The sequence below is a fragment of the Nematolebias whitei genome, chromosome 6 (assembly GCF_014905685.2).
Source record: "Nematolebias whitei isolate Nwh7 chromosome 6, NemWhi1, whole genome shotgun sequence".
Classification (NCBI taxonomy): domain Eukaryota; kingdom Metazoa; phylum Chordata; class Actinopteri; order Cyprinodontiformes; family Rivulidae; genus Nematolebias; species Nematolebias whitei.
This window is the reverse complement of record NC_056503.1, coordinates 35,572,388-35,594,570: the sequence shown is the minus strand read 5'-3', so window position 1 is coordinate 35,594,570 and position 22,183 is coordinate 35,572,388. Positions and strand designations below refer to the sequence as shown.

The window sequence follows — 22,183 nt, the reverse complement described above, 5'->3', positions numbered from 1 at the left end:
AAACTCTAAATCTCTAAACTCTCTATCTCTAAAACTCTAAATCTCTAAACTCTCTATCTCTAAAACTCTAAATCTCTAAACTCTCTATCTCTAAAACTCTAAATCTCTAAAAGAGCACAGAATGTCATGATTCAGCTCTCGGCCACGCCCACTTCTCCACTCTGCACTGACATCAGCTGATCAGCTGCAGGAGGAAGCTTATCCTGCACTGTGGGCTGCACAAAGGTGCAGCAGATGCTAAATAATTTAATATAATTAATTTAAAATAAAAAGTACATGTCGATTGTTCGGCTCATCCATCAATCAGCCAGTTGTGTGTCATGTCCAATCTCACTTTGAAAAACCGCGATACAGTGAGTCCACGAAAAATGAACCGCAAAGTAGCGAGGGACTACTGTATAGGCCTTGTTAAAAAATATTAAAGCTTGAGATAATCTTTTTTCATATGTTGACTCGTGCTGATTCTCGTCACTCATATCTTGCTGCTGTACGCTTAAACATTCAGTTTTCTAACACATTTAGCTTTAGCTTCATGCTTACAAAAAAGCTCATGTGACTCTTGTTCCATAAAAACAGTTCCTGCTGGATTCATGTTCCAACAAGAGAACACTCGGTCTGCAGCTTTAATGTGTCAATAGAACATGAAGAGATACAAGTATCTGAAAACAACCTAACTAATCCAAGCTACAAATGTCCGTCTATTCCTGAACCCATGTGGTGACAAATACCACCTTTAAGGTGTTTTAGAACTGCAGAGCCCCAATGAGACGTTGTTGAAAAAAATATTTTAAATACAGTTCTCGTAAGCACTAGAAAATATTCTGATACTTGCCCAGTAACATTTCAGACTCACCAAATAGTTTGTCTCACGCACAAGAGAATATTCAGTTCAATTAAGCATCTGTGTTTTTGGTAAAATACGAGATTTAACTAAGCTACATTTTGATCTCTGACTTGCCAATTAATGCATTATAGTCGAGCTTTTCAGAGTTAATGTCATCAATTTACCTTATCTTGACTGAGTTTTTGGATGACGTCATCGGGTATATTTGGTGTTTTTAGGAAGGTGGATATTTATTTTCTTCTGAGGCCAATGTCAGGGCGGTATGTCGGCGCTGTACTTAGAACTGTTGCCTCCCAGCAAAAATCTCTCAGGATGGCCTTATGGCCTGAACATGTTCTCTTTGTGCATATGTGGGTTTTCTCCAATCTCCAGTTTCCTCCCAATGGACAAAAAACTGCACGTTAGGCTAGTTGGAAACTACATTGTCCCTAGGAGCGGGTGACTATGAATGGACATTTGTCTCCATGCGTCCCTATAGTGGACATGCGACCTGTCCAGGGTGTCCCCCGCCTCTTGCACAGTGGCTGCTGATAAACAGTAAAGAAAATGGATGGACAAAGCCACATTCTATAGTAGTCTGAGTTCAAGGACATTTGGAGAAGATTACCCAGTATGCACCAAATAGCTTTTCATGCACACAAGAAACCTATTTTAAGTATTTTTTTTAAATACATTTTAAATAACTAAATAACTGTGTGATGCGATTTTGACGGCAGTGTTAAGAACTGATGATGTTTAAATAACTACAAAAATAATTGTTGAAACTTCTCACAGAGCCTCACATCAAAAGATCTGAAGTGTCACGTAAAGGTTTGGTTAAAGTGATCGGTGCTGCGCTGTATTTGATAGAAACAGTGACGCATTCTCTCACCTGTCTTCTAAGGCCTGCCTTGTTGGGGTCAAACATGGGACATTACCCCTGGCTGGCAGAGTCGTGGCCCACTCCAAACCTCCCTCACAACAGCAAAGATCTAGTCAGCTGCTGCTCCGGAAAGCTGGACACGGACCGATATTACAACTGTAAAAAGAGCTCACAGATGATGCATGTTACTGAACACATGGTTGAGTTGATAATGTAACACAGTCCTTTACCGCCCAGCTGTCGGGATCATCAACTACCCAAACCAGACGGAGAAACGCAGCACGGTGTCCAACGACAGCCCCATTTACAGCACCATCAACACAACGGCTGGGGACGACCTGCTGGCGTACTACGACACCTACTCCAGTGTGTCCTACAACCAGGGTCCAGACCCATACAGCAGCAACCCAGTACTGGCAAACGGTGGGCTCGTGGGTCTGGAGCAGGATCTGGACCGGTGGACCATCCAGTCTGGTCAGTCAGGGTCTGAATACGCCAAGCTCCAGTACACCAAGAAGAGCTGCGGTAAGTTTCTCATTTTATTTCAAACCATGAGCAACAGACAAGGCTCTGAAGACGACTGTAAACAAAACTCAGCATCTTAAAATAAAAACAAACAAAATAGGGTGGAACGGAACAGGCTGATCGCCCTCACGTTCCTATCTGAAAGAATTCCATAAAGTTAAATCCTGTGTGACAGTAAATGATCATGGCGATGAATTATGGAACATTATCTCCTACATTTCTTCATACATTGCTCTGTGTTTTCTATTCTTACAAGCATTATAATGGAAGCATCTCACTTTCTTTAATTTGAGTCTTTAAACCAGAATCTCACTCACTAGTTGACGAACAGCATCTGTAGGGAAATCTCCAAATAGTCTCCCAACCATAGGTGTCGCAAAAACTATATGTGAAAGGGACGTGTCCCCCTCACATTTAAACGGTATTCATTTGGACCCCCCCCCCCCACACACACACACACACACACACACACACACACACACATTTACTATGAAATATTAGTTCACCCTGCACTGTTTCTATTTCTTTGTGAACTAACCCATTTCACTTGATTTAATAGGAGAATACTCAAACCACTAAAAATCCTCTCTGGGTTTTCCTGGTTTCCTACAACAACTCACTGCACCCCATGCAGTGTTTCCCCTGGATCACTTGGCTTGACAGGGTGCTCATCTCTGAGGGGTTTTTTTTGTGGACGGTGTGGTGGGAGGAAGGGGAGACACCTCTGTGTTGCACGCTAGTGCAGGCAGTTGTTGACCGTGGGGGGTTAGGATGCACAAGAGAAGCGAAGTGTGCTCTATTCACACAAGGAGAGCTGTTGGTCAGGCTTCTTGTCTTGTTGTGCCGTGCTCTCTCAAACAGTTATTGAATCAAGTGTTTACAAATGTAGGTAAACATAGATGTTTAACAACCCGGTAAAATACACCAGAATGCAGGAAATGGCTTCTACTTTATTCAAACATTTCTGGGAGAGGACACCCAGACCCACCCACCAGTGTGACCCCCCACATTAAAATGCTTTTGACACCATGGCTCATACTGTTTGTGGTGGTTCTCAGGTTCCAGTCGTGCTCGAGTCGTAGAGGTGCGCAGTTTTGTTGCTTGAGTTATGAACATGTTCAGAAATATGTGGGACCAGTTTTCACTCAAAGAATAATGGCAGGTTTGTCGTGGTTTTCAGGAATCAGGATTTTCAGGAATCAGGTGAAATCTGCCAATGTCCTCTAAGCTGTTTTTTTAATCCATTTAACTTTAGGCCTCTTTTTAACCATAAGAACAAATAAATAAAGTCTCACATCAAATGTTTTTATGTTAACAAATTCATTAAATGGGGTAAAATGTTGTATTATGATCTTGGACTTCTTTCATTTGTTTATAACAAAATTATTGAGTTGTACCAACTAAAAATGCAGTTTTAGTTTGCATGTTCAAAAAACACCATCATACCTCAACTTTCCTCAGCCACTGCTCAGGTATTAATATTTTGCCTCCAAGGAGTCGAACTTTCTTGTCATATTTTGGAGGGTTTTCGAGCAAAAGTTCTCTGGATTTTCTGAGGACCTGCCAATTTTTTTTTCTTTTAGGCACTGGTTGTTTTTTTTATTCAGTTTTCAGTCCAGTCCTGTTTGCTGAAACCTTGGCACATCTCAACACGGTGTGTTCTTGAAAAATTCAAGCAAACCGGACAAGTGAAAAGCAAAAGAAGACTGGCAGGAATGGAAAACACACGGCGACGGGTGAATCTGGGAGGGAGGAAACAGGGGACACTGAGGGATGTAGCATCCTTCAGTTCATCCATCTGTTGTGTACAGACCATTTTTGATTGTTGGTAGTTTTTAGTAGATTCAGCTTAAGAAATAGGAACAAATTGTTTTGGTTTTTTTGTGACATGGAGCAGTTTAAAGTTGTCTTTTATTTATGGATCCAATACTGGTTGCTACTTTCGGTTAAACAGTCTTTTTCTGCTTAAATGAGTCATAGTTTTATATCAAAAGAGGCATAAAATAAAATAATTTAGTTTTATATTAAGAATAGAAACGCAATATGTGTTCATCCTTGCGATGCGTTGTCCTAATTTTTTTGCCTGGTTTGATTTAATGTGTGAAGGCTTTCTGAAGCTCAGTGGATCTGCGCGTCTTTTGAAAAACTCGAGGTGGTTTTGAAGACCAAAAGGTCAACAAAAGAGAGCGTCCTTCACTCACAGAGGGAGAGAGTTGGGTTTTAAAATGCAGCGTTTTGTTTCAACAGATTCAGCACGTACACTGGCCAAGCGTTTCTGCTTTAGGTTTAGGGTGAGGAGAAATTTAGTACCGTATTTTTCACCCTATATGTCGTGTTTTTTGCATAATCAATCAATCAATCATCAATTCAACTTTATTGTCCATAATATTCAATGACATGGAGATTTGTCTTTGACATCTGGCTCATAAAAACAACACAACATAAAAATATGATAAAAAAAAATTTTTTTAAACTTTAAAAAGCTTTGCTAAATCAATTAAAAACATTCAGTTAAAACCATTCTAAAATACACAATACATTAAAATATGGAAACATCCCAGCAGACAGTGGTTTGTTATGTGAGGCTGCATTTAAATAGCCGCAGAGGGAACAAATGACTTTTTGTACCCATTTTTCTTTTCTAAAGCAACCAATTTAATTTGCATGCTCTGCGACTTATATTCCAAAGTGATGTATTTATGGATTTTTCCCATATTTATAAACCAATTTTTGGCTGAGATATGATTGTTTTAATTCATTCTGACTGAAAATATTGAACATTACCATTTTAATACTACCAGCGGAGTATGGCATGCCACTGTATCATGTAATAGGTAAACGTGGTTATAATGACAAATTCAAAATAGTTCAAAACAAAAACTACTGAACTTTATTTATTATACTTTAGTTTATACTGTATTATTTTTGGCTTGAACTTTTTTGAATTTACCATGTCCTGAATGACTGAGAATCTTCACCAGCTATTAATGACACAGTCAGCTTGCCATAGACTTCCACCTTCGTTCTGCTCGCTGCTTGGAGCAACCGTCAAACCAGTTTCATTTGGCTGCACCGCCCCGGCAAAATGCAGCTAATTTGACCATTAAAGTGCATTTATTAAGTAAAAGTTCAACTGAGACAAACCTTTGCTATAATTTTGAGCAAACAAATAATTGTTTTAGGTGCTTTTCTTGTTAAGTTTTAAAGAAAGCATTGCTCCTTATTTTTTCCTCCCTGTCTGCGCACTCCTGGAGCACCGAGGCAGCGAATGCTTTTGAAATACCACTTATTTGACAGTTAAAGTCCTTTTATTAAGCAAACGTTAGACTAAGACACACCTTTACTTAAAGTCGAGCAAACAAATAATTGTTTTTAGGTGTTCATCTTGTTAAATTTCGAAGAAATGCACAGCGACTTGTCCCTCTGCGCGTGCATACTTATGCAAAGTGGCTTTTGAAATACAGATGAATTGACCGTTAAAATGCATTTATTAAGCAGAAGTTAGACTGAGACACGCCTTTTCTATAATTTCGAGCAAACAAATAATTGTTTTTAAGTGTTAGTCTTGTTAAATTCTTGTTAAATTTCACAACGCAGCCACAAGTTAGTCTGTAGGTGTACATTTGTACGTATCTGTGTGTGTAGAAATAAAATCTTGATTTATGATGTGGAATCAGGTGCAGAGAAGGGCAGAGAAGCAGGGCAGCTACCCTGAAAAATATAAAACAAACTATAAAGACCTCACCAAGTCCAAATCTGTGACACCATTTATTACATTTTCAGACAAACTGGCACAGCAGTCGTCTCCGGGGTCCTCGCCCAAGTCGGCTCCTCTCACCTGGGCGGATGTTTTGTCTCTGCCTCTTCCTCCCAACAGAGACAGAGGTCGGGGGAAGTCAAACAAAGAAGAGGCGCAGCACAGGTGAGGCTTTCTACAGAGACAATCTAGGACTTTATTGTCCATTGCAGACACGTACTTTAAGCAAAAGCCTCATTTCTAGTATCTTTCTGGTCCAAGCCGAGGTTAGGGGTAGGGGGAGTCAAATCCTCTGTTCCTCTTCTGTAAATTGAACCTTGCCCTTCCATCTCCAAGAATAAAAAACGTTTTGTCTTTATCATTAGCACAAAGGCCTCTGGCTTCATTCTCCTGACAGCAGGGGTTAGAGCAACTGGACATCAGAGCAGTCCTGTAACGCTGCCAGGGCTGTTGAACAAAACTTGAGTGAAGTTTAGAGTCTGGGGAGTTTGTTCACCATCGTCTCTACAGGCAGGGAGCGGATCGGGCATTGGGACTGCGGAGGGAAGCATGTCCTCTAACCAGTTCTGACACATTAGATTGCGGACATAACGGGGACGGATCGGAAGGCTGTTCCAACTGCGCCATGTCTTTTGTAAAGACATTAGCCTCCGTCTGACAGGCGGAATTAGTACTTTCCATTTTCAGTGACATGTCCGTCATTAAATTAGCCCTGATGGCGGTAAAATGACAACAGAAATCAAGGAGGTGGATCCTGTTCTCTGTACGCCTAGTGCCCTTTTCTTTTTTCTTTGCTTGAACTGATTTAATGTTACATCTATAAGCGTGCAGGATCGTTTCTTTATAGAAAGCTGTGGTGGTTTGTTGGTTCATCTCTTGGAATCCTAAACATTTGTGCTGCTGTTCGGCGTATTGTTTTTATTGTTTTTATGCTATTAGTCGTTTTCTTAGTTCATATCTTGGATCTTATTACTGTTTGTCTTTTACATTTTATTGTTGGATGTAACTAGGACCCTGTGTACATAATTTTGTTCCACCACATGTAACACATGTGGTACAAACAACAATAAAGAAACTGACTCTGACTCTGACATTTGACTGATTTTAAAAAAAATTCAGTTCTTCAAACATTCTGCTTTATTGGATTTTTGAAGGATAACAATTCTCTCAGAAAGTAATTGTGTGTGTACACCTACAACTGAACAACCTTTGGAGTCAGGCCAATTCAAGATGGCTGCCACAGCCAGCTGAACATTGTTGTCATTCTTTCGGCTGCTCCCTTCTTCAGGGAAGAGAAATCACATGAAAGATATGGCAACTGTTTTAAACCTGACACTCTTCATGAAGCATTCTGGACTCTAACCCGCAGCCTTGAGGTTACGAGGCCGTGGCACTGACCACCGAGCCAACTGAAAGTAGGAAAACAAAAAACGTATGGAACTGAAGTTTAGTATTGTAGTAGATTTAGATTTGTATTTACGCAATATCTCACAATATCGGGTGTATAGTGATCCCTCGTTCTATCGCGGTTCGTTTATCGTGGGCTCGCTATATCGCGGTTTTTCAAAATAGAATTTGAACATGATGCACAATTGGCTGATTGTTGGATGAGCTGCATGATCGGCATGGATTTTTTTAATTTAAAATAAATTATTTTAAATTATGTAGCACCTGCTGCACCTCTGTGCAGCCCACACTGCAGGATAAGCGTCCTCCTGTAGCTGATCAGCTGTTCTCAGTGCAGAGCGAAGAAGTGGGCGTGGCCAAGAGCGCTTGCAGGTGACTGAGAGCAGCAGAGGCAGGGAGCTGAAATCATGACATTCTGTGTTTTTTAGAGCGTTTAGAGTTTAGAAACATTGTTTAGAATGTTGCAAGAGTGTGGGAAGGGTTTAAAACGCCTATATATATATACACACACATATATATACTAAAATAAATTACTACTTACTAGTACTACTATCCCTACTTTGCGGTTTTTCACTTATTGCGGGGTTTCAGGGTACGGATCCACCGCGATAAACGAGAGTCTACTGTTCTCATAATTTTGTTCAGATTTGAACAAAAAAACTAAAACACAGTCCCTTTTCAAGATATGATACACTGCGGGAAAATTTGCATTTCTTCAAGGAGTGCTGGGCCTTTATTTTTTAAACTGTACAGCTTTCCAGAAGTTTTTCCGTGAACATGTTGAAAATTATTTGTCATTTTGGGCGTGTTGCCATCTAGTTGAATTATTTTCTCCATAAACACGAACATCCCCTCTAGTTATTGTTTTGGACATTGTGTGAAATCGGGTCAAATTAAACAGAACAAGGCACCAGGATTCACCAGATGTCTCACGTAGTGGCATTTAGTGTAAAACCTATTCCCGGTGAGTACACAGTAACACACACAAAAATGCAACAGTATGTATTCTGAAGGTCAAGCCTTCGGTGAATCATTAATTTCTTTTGGCTGCACATATTGTTCTGCTCTTCCTATAAAAGGTCAAACACTACTTCTGCTCCATCGCTCAGACGCAGGACACTGTTTAACAATCACGCAGAGGAACACGTCAACCCAGGTGTCCCATAAAGCAAAGCAGGAGGTGTCTGCTGAGTTCATTGGTTCTAAAAACTGATTAGTCGGGAGAAAAAGTTTGACTGATTCTGGCAAAAATTAAGTGAATAAGTAGAGAACGAGCATTCTTTCAAGGAATCCATGTTATCCAGACTTTCAGACTTAAGGTTGGTACATATTTAACAAGACGTAAAACATCTGTTCTTAAGGTTCAAGGTTCTTTGTCATTTGCATCACATGTGGTACATGAGATGGAATGAAATTGTGTACACAAGGTCCCAGTTACAAACCAAAAAAAGCAAAAATATAAAGTATAAAAAGAAACTGTATATAAGATTCTAAGATATGTGCTAAAATATACACTAAACGAATGCTAAATGAATGCTAAACGGTACGCTAAAGATCTAAGAAATACACTAAATGAATGCTAAATGAATGCTAAACGGTACGCTAAAGATCTAAGATATACACTAAACGAATGCTAAATGAATGCTAAACGGTACGCTAAACTGTACGCTAAACGGTACGCTAAAGATCTAAGATATATGCTAAATGAATGCTAAACGGTACGCTAAAGATCTGCTAAATGAATTCTAAATGAATGCTAAATGGTACGCTAAAGATCTAAGATATACACTAAATGAATGCTAAATGAATGCAAAACGGTACGCTAAAGATCTGCTAAATGAATGCTAAATGAATGCTAAATGGTACGCTAAAGATCTAAGATATACACTAAATGAATGCTAAATGAATGCTAAACGGTACGCTAAAGATCTGCTAAATGAATGCTAAATGAATGCTAAACGGTACGCTAAAGATCTAAGATATACACTAAACGAATGCAAAATGAATGCAAAACGGTACGCTAAAGATCTAAGATATACACTAAACACTAATAATGTAAAATAATATGGTATATTAACAGCAGCCCGAGCACGAGTCTGTAGTGAGCAGGTGGAAATGAAAACAGCAGCATAAAGGCAAAAGATCAGCAACATGGATAATCAGCAGCACAGCTAACTCACACATCACTCACTGCCATGGTTACAAGACGTTCTTTTCCTCTTGCACATTATCTTCTCTAAAGAGAAACCGTAATTGGTGATATGTGACATCTGTGCTGCTGATTATCCATGCTGCTGCTTTCATGCTGCTGATTATCTCATGCTGCAGTATTCATTCGTACCCATCTGCTCACCACGGACTCATGTTCAGGCTGCTGTTGTTACTCTGTATTATTTTACATTATTAGTGATTAGCGTATATCTTGGATCTTTTGGTGTACCGTTTGGCGTTCATTTGGCGTATATCTTAGTGTACTTTATATCTTAGATCCTTATATACTGTTTCTTTTTATACTTTATATTTTAGCTATTGTGTGTAACTGGGACCCCGAGGACATAATTTCATTCCACCTCATGTACCACATGTGATGTGAATGACATTGAGTTGAACTTGAACTTAATGAGAACACCCTCTTACTGCAGGGCATGTTGCACACAAATAGAAACAACACAAATGGCACGGTTTTAAGAATGGATGTTTATTTTCAGTTGATAATGGAGGAGTTGGAGGAGAAAGATCAGCTATTTCTGTTGTTAACCGAGGAGAGAGCGATTTTGCAAATTTGGCATGAAAAGACCATCGTCATTTCCAACAGATGATGTGGGAACGTGTCCCTAGTCCAGCTGGATAGCACAGCCACGGAAAACCACTTGTTTCTGATCTGTCTCCTTCTACGAGTTCTTTGATTATCTTCATAAGATTTATTTAACTACCTTTGTAAGTTTTCCTGGAACAGCTGTAGAGCTGCAGCAGAGCAGAAATGACAACAGAGGACTTGCCACTGCGGGAAAAAAGTTCTGCAAGGAGCTTGTGCACAGAACAAGTTCTCAGAGGCTGCGCAAGAACCAAAAGATGTCTTTTTTGTCACAAGAACAATTTTCTTGATGTCTTGCTGAGTATAAATTAGTCTTAAGAGCTTTTATTTTAAAGAAATGATGTAGTTGTAGCTGTTGTAGTCCAACCTGTGATATAATGTTATTATATACCATGCTGATGTTCTGTGACTGACTCAGTCACCACCGCATCAAGCTTTAGCTCAAAACCTGTGAAAGTGACAGAGTTGTAGCCATTTTTGTGTTTTCTATGGTCGGTTGGATGTAGTGATCAGTTTGTTAAGGACTGACTTCAAGTGAATTAGTTGTAGAGGGACAGCCAATGAATATTTCCTGAAAGATGGATTAAAACATTAAAACATGGGCAGAGTTGAGTCAGCAGCCTTTTGAAGAACAGAGCTTGTGCAAGAAGTTAGTTTGGCTCATTGTATATTTTTCTAATGCTGAGTACAAATAAACACCTACACACAGGCAACAAAACAATTATAATATGGTTTTACAATATTATACAACTCAATATGTGCTGTTAAAGTAGTAACAGTATTTTCATTGTTATATTTGGATTAAAGCATGGTGGTAACAGCTCTGCTGCACTTTCCCTGAAAAGTTTACGCCCATTCTGCTTTCATGACCTTTAGCTCTGAGGAGGAGGACGATGACTGGTGTCCCCCACTGCCAGCCAGAACCTACCTGATGGACACGTCCAGAGAGGAGGTCTCGAGCCTGGCCACCAAACCGGAGGAGCTTTCCTTCATAACTAAACTGTCTTCCCCACAACGAGACTCGCCCAAACCCAGCGACGGTCCACGTCTTCAGCACTTTGACCTCCTGGCCCGTCAACACTTGGGATCCCAGGTGTCCCGGTCCAACCCTGATCTGTTCACCAACATCATGGCCCTGGATGCCAGTGGTTTATACAACTCAGGCCACTGGGGAGATAACTTCAGGGGAGAAAACCTCAGAAAAGGTCAGTTTGAAAGTGTCCCTCATCCGAACAGACCCACAGAGACACCGTTTCATTTGTAGTAATCTGAAGGCTGATTCAGAGTTCATATTGGGGGGGGGGGGGGTCTATGATTGAACTACCTTTGCAAATTTTGTGCTATTTTCACATTTAATTTATCAAAACCTTCAGCTCATCCAGGAAATGTGTGCTTCAACTTTCTGCTTTTGCAATTTTATACTTTTCACAATGTTTAATTTTCCCTGTAGAAAAACATCTAAATGTTTTTCACGTTCTTCTTTGAAATTTGATTCAGCAAATTTGCTCTATTTTTGTCTTTTTTAATACTTTTAGTTTTCAACGACTCTTACGTTGCTTCTAGATTGTATCTAGCCTTCTGTTACTTTTAGCTTGTAGCTATTGCTCTGCTACTATTAGCTTATAGACAGCATTTTATTGCTTCTAGTTTTTATCTAGTGTCCTACTACTTTTACCTTTTAGCTAATTTGTTGCAAATTTTACCATAAAGTGAGACATTGTGGTACTTTAGCTTTTAGCTATTTTTTTTTCAATTTTAGCATCTTGCTACATTTAACTTTAGCTGTTATTCTTTATTACTTTTATCTATCTCTTTGCTACTTTTAGCTTTTAGCTAGTATTTTCCTAAATTTAGCTTTTAGCTGGGCCTTTTGCAACTTTAGCCTTTGGCTTTTCTTTTGTTTTTTTACAATAGCCCTATGCTGCTTGAAATTTGTCATTTGTACTTTGTATGTATTACCAAGCCTTTTGCTACTTTTAGCTTGTAGCTACCATTTTACTACTTTGACCTTGTAATTTGCCTTGACATACTTTTGACTTTTTGCTAACCTTTTAATAGTTTTAGTTAACTTTAGTTTCTTAGCTAGTATTTAGCTAATTTAAACTTTTAACTGGGCCTACTTTAACATTTTCTACTTTTAACTTACACTAGCAATTTCCTACATTAAGGTTTTATTTAGTCTTTTGCTTTTAGCTTCTAGCTACCATTTTGATACTTCTATTTTTAGATAGCCATTTTACATTTAGCTTTTAGCTAGTGTTTGCTTCTCTTCTTTTAGAGAGTTAATGTCATTTAGTGTTCAGAGTTTACACTAAAGTTTCTCAAAAATGACTGTTTTCTTGTCTGGTTTGTGAAGCTACACAACAGAAAGTATTTGTCCATAAACATCAAGTTTATCTTTCATTTAAAATAGGCCTCGGTGTTTATTTTATTATTTTCAGTAAATGTTCATGTTTTCTAATTGGGACAATCTCCTGCTGCAGCTGCAGGGTCAAGCCCTGCAGCTCATAGGTCCAGAGGGAAGAAACGAGCCCCTAAAGACGGACCAAACAGAAGAGAGAGGCACAGAGATGCAGGTACACTCCACTGTGGCCCTGTTGTTTTAGAGCAGAGAACAAGAATAGGACTGTTTTTGACCATTTTTAACCATTCAGTAGCACATAAGTGTAGTTTTTACTCAGACAACCACAATAGATTGCTTTGAAGTTTCACGGATTCATCATTTTGATTAATGTGATATAACTTTGGTGATTTTTAGACTTTCATTTCAAACGAGGCTCAAGTAAATGAAAAAGTCAGCAAGCAAATAACAGGAGAACATGCAGCTTTAGTTAAATCTAGAAAATAATGTGGTATGAGATGTCGAGCTTTTCTCCTTTGATTCATGAGACATTTTGGTCACAAACAAAAACGAAAGGGCCCACCGTTCACGTTTTGGCCGTGGGAGATAATAAAAATAAATAAAAAATAAAAAAAATCATCCCCATCTTCTACCACGTATCTTTTATCACAGGTATCAATGTGCATGTGTAAAATCAGGCACCAAGTGTCCAAACACAGTCACTTCCTGTAGCTACTGTAGAATATATTGGTAGAATATCAACAGAGGATGAAAGTGAATGCAAAGATGAAACATCAAATTTAAGAATAATTTCTAATTATATATTTTTTTGGGATAAAGAGGCCTTAGTCAATGATAGTAACAAAAATACTTCACTGACAAATAAAAGTAGATTAGATGTCCAAGAACCGGTATGAGTTAAGAATACACCTAGACTCCAATGCCTTGCAATGCACTGAGTTTGAACATGAGCATTAATATCTATAAAATCAAAGGTCTGTACTTGGGTTGTGGAGACAACAGGTCTAGCAGAGAAACCCATACCTCCCTATCCCCAGTGACATTCTCCAGCACCTCCTGGGTGATCCTAAGGTGTTCCCAGGCCAGAGAAGATGCACAATCCCTTCAGTGAGGTCTGAATCTACCCCGGGAACTCTTACCAGTGGGAAATGCCCAGGAACCCCTCCAAAGGGGTCCAGGAGGCATCCTAACCAGAAGCCCGAACCACCTTAACTGACTCTTTTCGATGTAGAGGAGCAGCGACTCTACTCCAAGCTCCTCCGGATGATGGAGCTCCTCACCCTAGCTCAAAGGCTGAGCCCGGCCACCCTGCAAAGGAAGCTCATTTCAGCCGCTTGTATCCAGGTTCTTCTTTTGGTCATGATCCAAACCTCATGACCACTGTTGAGGGTTGCAACGTAGACAGACCAGTAAATTGAGAACTTTGCCTTTCGACTCAACTCTGTCTTCACCACGACTGACTGAAACAACGCAAAACAACGTAAAACAAGCTATCCCCCACCCCAAACTCAAGTTCAGACAGGGATGAGTATTGAAACTGAATGAATAGGATTAACTTCTAGTAGCAGATATTAATTTTAATACGTCATCATTAAAGAGATAGCTGGTTATTTATGTGCTTAACTCTTTCCAAAATCATTCAGTGTCCACAGGATTCCTCTAATGACCAAATATTTCAGGCTCAAAATGATCTAGAAACTGACTAATGTGTGTTTTTACTCTTCCATTTTTCCTCTGAAGCAACAAACGTGGTAAAACATGGTAATCAGGGTGCTTTAGAGTCAGCCTGCCACACTCGAGGGCAGAGACACATAAAGTGTCCCCCACTGGTTCTGGTCTTTATGCAAAGCTGTGTGTTCATGTTTTAAACACAAACGCAAGGCGGATATCTTCTCATCTAACTCCCAGCAATAATATGAATAAGCACATTTCCCCCCAAAATGTCAAGATGATTTCTTTTATGATGAATGTTTCTTTGTGTTTTCTTCAAATCATCTTTGATGAATCACATGCAGATCTCCCTCCTCCACCGACGCCCCCCTCCTCCACGGATGATGACTCCCTGCAGCTCTTTGTGGATGTTTTGAGCCGCAGACCAACAGACAACGAGCCAAAGGCGGGTGGCGACGACCCCACTCTTCCAAAGAGGAGAGAACATTTCTCCTCCCAAAGGGGGTCGCCAACAAAATGGTTATCAGAAGGTAAAAGGCCTCATACGGTCCAATTCAGTTCACTTCAGTTTATTTATATAGCACCAAGTCACAACAGAAGTCAACTCAGGGCACTGAACAGAAACATTCATATACATAAAAAATGAACATTTATCAGAGGAGCAGACTGCTTTGAATTTAACTCCATCACAGACTCTCAGCTTGAGAATCATGAAGGCGACAGTGGAAAGAAAAAACTCCCTCATGAGGAAGAAACCTTTAGCAGAACCAGGCTCAGGAGACGTCAGTTTGATGTGGAAACTGATTCAGTGTTTACACTGTAGTTTTTAGTCTAAACACTGCTATTTTAGCCATTTGTATATAAAAAAAAAAAAAACTTTCAGCTGATTTGGACACTGTTCTGCTAATCTGCTAATAGCGGAGCTAATTTTTCATTTTGCGTATTAGCATTTTCGCAAACTTTGGAAACTGTTAGCGGAACTAGCTTCTGCTAAATTAGGTTTCGCCAAGTTTAAGTCCGTTAACAAAATTCACAAGCTTGTTCTTGTCTGCTGTGGGCGTGTCTTGAAGAGTCTGTTAGGCTGACATGCACATGTGACAAGACGTGATTGGTCAACGCAGCTTCAACTGGAAGGAGACAAAGACGTGTAACGTAGACTGAGTGACCGTTGTCTTAGCAGTTAGCAGTTTAGCGTTAGCAAAGGTAATAATTTATTTAGTGGAATATGGGTTAGTGAAGAAAACTTTTTTGGTTAGCTATGCCCACCACTGCTTCTTTTAAAAACATTGTTCTTTCAAATCTAATTCTTCAGATTTGCTCTGTTTTGTCTTTTACCACTTTTAGTTTTTAACGTTACATTTTTTAGCTGTTAGCCAGTCTTTTGCTAGTTTTAGCTTTTATCCAGAGTTTAAAAAATTTTGAATTTGACTTTTGCTACTTTTAGCTAACCATTTCATTGTTTAAGCTAACTTATTGATTATTTTAGCTTTTAAGCTTTTGAGACTTTTAGCTGACCTTTTGCTATGACTTTTACTTCTGCTACCTTATCTTTAAAATATTATTTTATAATTATTATTTATTTTAGATTTTGGTTAACCTTTTGTTGCATTTAGCTCAAAGCTCGTCTTTCAATACTTTTAGCTAGCCTTTTGCTACTTTTAGCAAGCCTTTTATTAATTTTAGCTTTTACTCCCCCTTTTGCGTTTAGCTAACCTATAATACTTAACACTAACATTTTGATTCATTTAGCGACCATTATGCTTCTACATTTTAGACTATGTTTTGCTACTTCTAGCTTGTAGCTAGCCTTTTAATTCTGCTAGTCTTTAACTACTTTTAGCTACCTTTTTCTACTTGACTTTTAAGCTATTTGTTTGCTATTTTTGCTTTTAGCAAACCTTTTGCTGCTTTTAGGAAATTATTTGCTACTTTCAATTTTTAGCTACTTTTCCATTTTTAGCAATTTACTAGCCTTTTGGTACTGTTAACTTTTAGGTAGCCTTTGGCTATTTTTAGCTTTCATCTACATTTCTGCCTTTTTTTTAAACTTTATAGCTAATGGTTTGTGTCTTTAAGATTATCAGCTTCAAAAAATTTTTTTAGCTACAGTATATTCAATATTCACACTCTACTGGTGCAGAAAATGTAATAGTTTGTTATTTAAACATCTAAACTTCTTGATGTTTGTAAAGGAGCAGCTGATGTCATCATCGTGCTTCTTGGGGGGGGTCTGCTCTCTGTCTGCCCCCTCAATATGAGTTTGACCTACATAAAAACAACTGTAACTTTGAGCGATCTATTTGTCACAAGCAGATGAGAACGTAATCCCACACGGACATCCGAACATCCTGTCCAAGGTCCAGATGTCAGGCTTCGGGTCTCTCGGAGGAAGAGTTCTTCCCCCACCGTCTGCTGCGGGCCAGAGGAGAGATGAGGGATGTCTGAACGGACAGGTGGGAGCTGCTGAACGATGCTCGGTGTTCGTTACGCTCAACCCAACAACCCACTGAGGGCAGTTTGACACACTGAATGGCAGGCGTTTATTGTGGCCAAGGGCCAAAAAGCAGCCACCTAACGCACACAGGAAAAGGTCTGCAGCCCCTGGTGAAACCATTAAAAATAAAATATGGAATTTTAAATTAGCCTGGCCGCTGTTGTAGAGCAATAATTGCAAAATGTGTTTAAATAGATAAAGACTAAATCAATCAAATGATTCTGCACCTAAAAACCATTTGTTTTTAGAATGACGTCCACACTTCTTCACATATTAAAAACATATTTATTTTTCTGTGGCGGTGCACCTCCAGCCCACACACCAATTGGGATTTGGTGGTAAAAAATTTACTTTTTTTTTCTGAATTCATGTGGACAGAAGATAAGAAGCTTTTCTGAAACCATGCCTGTTCTGAGGATGACCACTGTCACTCTGTGCTTTATAAAAACCAGCATACATTAAGCTGTTCTGTCTGCGTTTTCTTGAATATGTCTCCTGTTGCCGTCAAACTTTGTGTGCGGAAATGGACACAACTGAGAGGACACTGTCAGCAGTGTAGAAAAACAAGTTTTTGGAGACTCTTTAGCCAAGATCAGCATACGTAAAGATAAGTGAAGCGACCTCGTTAACTTCCACTGTCAGAAACTGAAGCCAAAATGTTTTGATTTTTTCTTCTGTCATGTTGTTATTAAAACCAGCGTTTGTCGGAGTCTGTTCATCGATATAAACATTCTGCCTACACACCCTCCCAACCTGCCACAGTGTAACACAAAACTTTTTAAAATCTCAAATAATTAAAACAAAATTCATTTTTAAAAATGTTTATTTGAGCATACAAAAGCAAGGTAAGTGCCTCATGAATCGACAAAAAGATAACACCTAAAAATTCCTTTTTTGTTGTTGTCTTTAGTCCAAAAGGTATCTCATTCATTAACATGGAGGGGCGGGGCTTAAAAAGGTACTGCAGCCAGCCACTAGGGGGCAGCCATCTATTGTGGCTTCAACTTCTGGCTTCTAGTCCTTTGTCTAAAATATGTCTAAAGTAGGGCTGAAACTTTAACACATCAAATTATTTAATTACAGAAACAAATAACACATTTTAATTAATTAATTAATCGCACTTTCTCAGTTTCCCACGTTCTGACCCAACAGAAATGCTGGTGGACACTTTTAAAAATAAATATCCTGACGTAGCGTAGAAAAGAACTTACGGTAGATGTATGCAAATATTGCCTAACAGGATTACAGCGGTGTTGAAGTTTAAGGTATCATTAAAATTTTTAAAAACTACAGCCGTCCATCTACTAGGGAGTTAAGTCTGTGGCATCTACCGGTGTACGGTCCAATAACCCCACAGAGACCAGGTGATGTCGTTCAGAACCAGAATCAGGAAGTCTACATCTAATAAAAACAATCTATCTGGAGAAATGGACTGCAGTGGGCAATAACTTATACATCAACGTTCATGCTCAGTTAGCCAGGTAGAAAATCCAACAAAGTTCAGTCAGGTCATCTGGACAGTTTCTTTTTTTTTGTTGTTGTTGAGATGTTTCGTCTTTCATCCAAAGGACTTCGTCAATCCAAGGAGCCACAATAAATTCAGTCCCACAAGCAGCACATCCACTAAGTGGACCAACCAATTGACGATGATAAGATGGTTTCTGGGGCCTGCCCTCTCCCCTGTCGACTCCTCTGAGACAGCCATATTAAAAGTGGTTCAAAACATCAAACTTCATGCTCAATAATCCAGAAAGAAAATCCAACAAAGTTCAGTCAGGTCATCTGGACAGTTTTTTTTTTGTTTGTTTTTTTTGTTTGTTTTTTTTTAGACGTTTCGTCCTTCATCCATCCTTTGATTTTTTTTTAACCATTTTGACTCTGGCTGCCTCAGAGGAGCCAACGGGGGAGTGGGTGGGCCCCAGAAACCATCTTTTCACCATCAAACTGGTTGGTCCACTATGTGGATGTGCTGCTTGTGGGACTGAGTTTGTTATGGCTCCTGGGACTGAAGAAGTCCTTTGGATGAAGGACGAAACAACTCAACAACAACAACCAAAAAAAAGAAACTGTCCAGGTGAACTGACTGAACTTTGTTGAACTTATAGTAACTTTCTTTAAAATTTATTATTTGTCATTATCATAATTGTCATTATCAATATTACAATTTCATTTGCACCCTGAGTTTGCACTAATCTGTGAATGTATTAAAAATTAAGTATACAAGAATAAAAAAAGTTCAGGTGTCTTCATTTTTTTATTCAACCTTGAACCATCATTTATTAGATTTATTATTATTGAAATCTTTGCTTCTTGTGTTGAATGTTGATATTTGATGAATACGGGATTAAAAATGGGATTGATGGAGTACATTAGTCCCTCGTTTATCGTGAGGGTTAGGATCCCCACCTTTTAATCATCACTGATAAAAAATACATAATTTTTTGATACATAAAATGCTTTTAAAAATCATTTCCATCCTCTGTCCCAGACCTGTCCCGGTCCACCCGTCTGCCGCGGCTCGGAGTCCGGCCTTTATGAGAACGTGAGGCTCGGTCATCAAACACAAAAAACGCCTGGACTTCAGCTTTAAACACGGTGTTGTCGTTATTGTTTTTAAAATCTTAAAAATAGGTCCAGCCGCTGCTCCGAGCTCGAGTAATTGCAAATGGCGGATCGTTTGTTTTGACACGTTTCTCAAGGATCCAGTGATTCCACCCCCTGACCAATCAGTGACCGACGATGTTCTGACGTCACGTTTTGGTGCCGGCTCGGCTCGCTTGGTACCCCAGAGAAGAAGGGACTAAAAAAGGGGTCGGTTCCACAAAAAAGTTCTAGTGGAAAAAGGTACCGAGCCGAGTCGAACCGTGCTGAAGAGGAGCTGTGGAAAAGTGGCTGTCAAATAAGGACCGAACTTTTTAATCAGGTACAGATCGGATCTAAACTTTCTTCCATTTTGGCAGATAGCAGCATGCTGGAAGCACTGTTGAATTCTGGGAAGTGGACTGTTGCCTTGTGAGTAATGACGTTCGTTAGGACTGGCAATACTGTGTAAAATTATTGAAAGAAAACTACAAAATGGCAGCACCTGTCCGAATTATTATTATTTTTGACATTAATTTTTTCAGAACTACAAATACAGTTAAATTTTTTTTTTAAAGTATATATATATATTTTTTTTTTTTTCAATAAATTTGACTCCACAAACCGCGATAGAGTGAATCCACAAAAGTTGAACTGCGAAGAGACTACTGTTTAATTACTAGACCGGTCATTATCTTTAATTCTTTTTATATTTGTCCCTCGTCATGGAGCGATGAGGGGCAGCAGAAATACCCTCTGACGGGGCTGTTTTGGTTGTTTTTGCCCCGCAGGCATCAATATCAGCTCGAGACATTCTCTTACTTTACAATCAATAATCTGAGCACGTGTGCTCGGTGATACTGCACTTAAATTGTGAGCAGACTCCGATCGCTCGGTGCACCAGCGGGGATGCTTTGGAGCCACTCTGACACTTTTTTCATGCATTGATTGAGGAATTTGATACTGAGCAGAACCTGCGGTGAAACCCTGAGTCAGTGGGCTTTAAACTGCAGGAGAGGCCGAGACGTTATGGCGCTTGTAAATTTATTCACACGTCAGCGTTTAAACGTTTGCGTTTTATATTCAGCTTGTTTACATACAGGTTGTATCAGCGAGTTTTTACACCCGCATTTAAAATCTGTGAAGATTTATTATGGAGAGTAAAAGAATGATTAGAAACCTGGGGGGAAAAAAGATGAATCTAGGTGTGGCCTGCTCATTTATTTGTCCGAACAGCCTCGTTTAAACCTGGAAATATGGACATTTCCTGCACGCAACAAAAAACGTCGACTGAAATAACTTTAGTTTTGTTTGTTTAGTGATTTCTGCACAAACCTCTCGTTGTTCTCGGTCAGCCACCAAGACTGTTTGGGTTGTGCAGCTTTTGTAAAGCTCTCATTTTAAGAGTTTAATTTACAATATTCATTTTTCTATTCCAGACTTTTTCAGACTCACATCTTTTAGTTTTTCTTGTCGAACTCAGCCGTTTTTGACAACAAAACACCTGGAAATTCACTATAATTCACTGATTTTAAGAGCATTGCTGTTTATGTAAAAGTAAACAATTACGAGTACTTCTGCAACAAATGGATTTCTTCTCTTTTTAAATACTTTACTGGTTTATTTAAACCTTAAAAGTAAATATTAAATGCAAAGTGTTTTTGCCTGAACTAAATATTTTAATGAGAATCTTCAGAGTGAAGCAAAATTCTAACAATTTTTTAGTCCACAAGGACAGCAGGAGGGTTAAACTGTAGCACAGTTTTAGAGAGAAACAGTTTTATTTTTTCTTCGTTTTACAGAATTTGGAGGTCATTCAGCAAAAAAAAAAGTTGTTTATTTTTAATGGAGCATTTATTTCAACACTTTCAGGTGAAACCAGGAACCATAACTGTTGTATCTGTAAAGTTTTTTATGATCGAATGTATTTTCACGTTAATCAGCCGGGGAAATATACATTTTTGCACCTCTTGGTGTTTAATCTGCTGATGTGACGGCTTCAGGATGATCCGTCCTCAGTGAAGAAGAATCTCCTGAGTTATGATTTGAAAGAGAACAGAACAAATATGAATATCGACACACCAACAAACCAACGTTGACGTTGTGAAGACTTCGGCGCGGTCTCGTCTCCGCCGTCGAAGAACTTTGATGTTTCTGGGTGTAATCTGAACGCAAACGCTCGGCTCATTACTCTCTCTGTCATGTCTTCTCAGAACCTCATATAGGCAGCAGCTGATTACGTGACATCCTCCTCGCTCTCCTCCCCTGAATTCCTGCCTTTGCCAACCATCAATCTGTTGCCATGGCAGCGTTTGGAAAACCTGAAGACAAAAGGGAAAGCGTCAAGGCCTGCCATCTGCCTTTTCACAAGCTCTTTCTGTTCTTTTTCTACTTCATTTGAATGGTTTCACCTTCGTTTCTTTTCATTTTTCTTGTGGTTTCCCTCATCCTCGATCTGTACAAAGACGTTTTTGGTGTAATTTTTTAAAAGATGCGATCAGATATATTGATAAAATGGATGTGGGAGAAATATTTTTAGGTAAAAAGGGAAGAAGCACATTGGATTGTTGTACAGCAGAATACTGAATGTATCTTTTCTTTCTTTCTGGCCGTGACACCATGATGTGCGTGTTTGACAAAAGTTGGGAACATTATGTTGGTGCGTGAGTGCGTGTGTGTTCGTGTGTGTGTTCATGCTTCTCTCATTTCTGTGTGGCTGTATATTGTAGTTTATCACCAGTGTTCATTTTTAAACCAAACAATAAAGGCTTTGTTACAAAAACGTCTCTTTCTGTGTGTGTGTGTGTGTGTGTGTGTGCGTGTGTGTGTGTGTGTGTGTGTGTGTGTGTGTGTGTGTGTGTGTGTG

General features: G+C 39.2%; 1 protein-coding gene and 1 long non-coding RNA gene across 2 annotated transcripts in view; both read left to right on the top strand.

Annotated features, from left to right (window-relative positions):
• vps26b (VPS26, retromer complex component B) overlaps window positions 1-22,183 on the top strand; it is a 440,542-nt gene that overhangs the window by 237,234 nt on the left and 181,125 nt on the right. The gene's annotated exons all lie outside the window — the stretch shown is intronic.
• Window positions 11,380-14,848, top strand: LOC119410695. The gene is made up of 3 exons (XR_005186865.1): window positions 11,380-11,415; window positions 12,694-12,786; window positions 14,588-14,848. It is a non-coding gene; the product is annotated as an uncharacterized LOC119410695 (long non-coding RNA).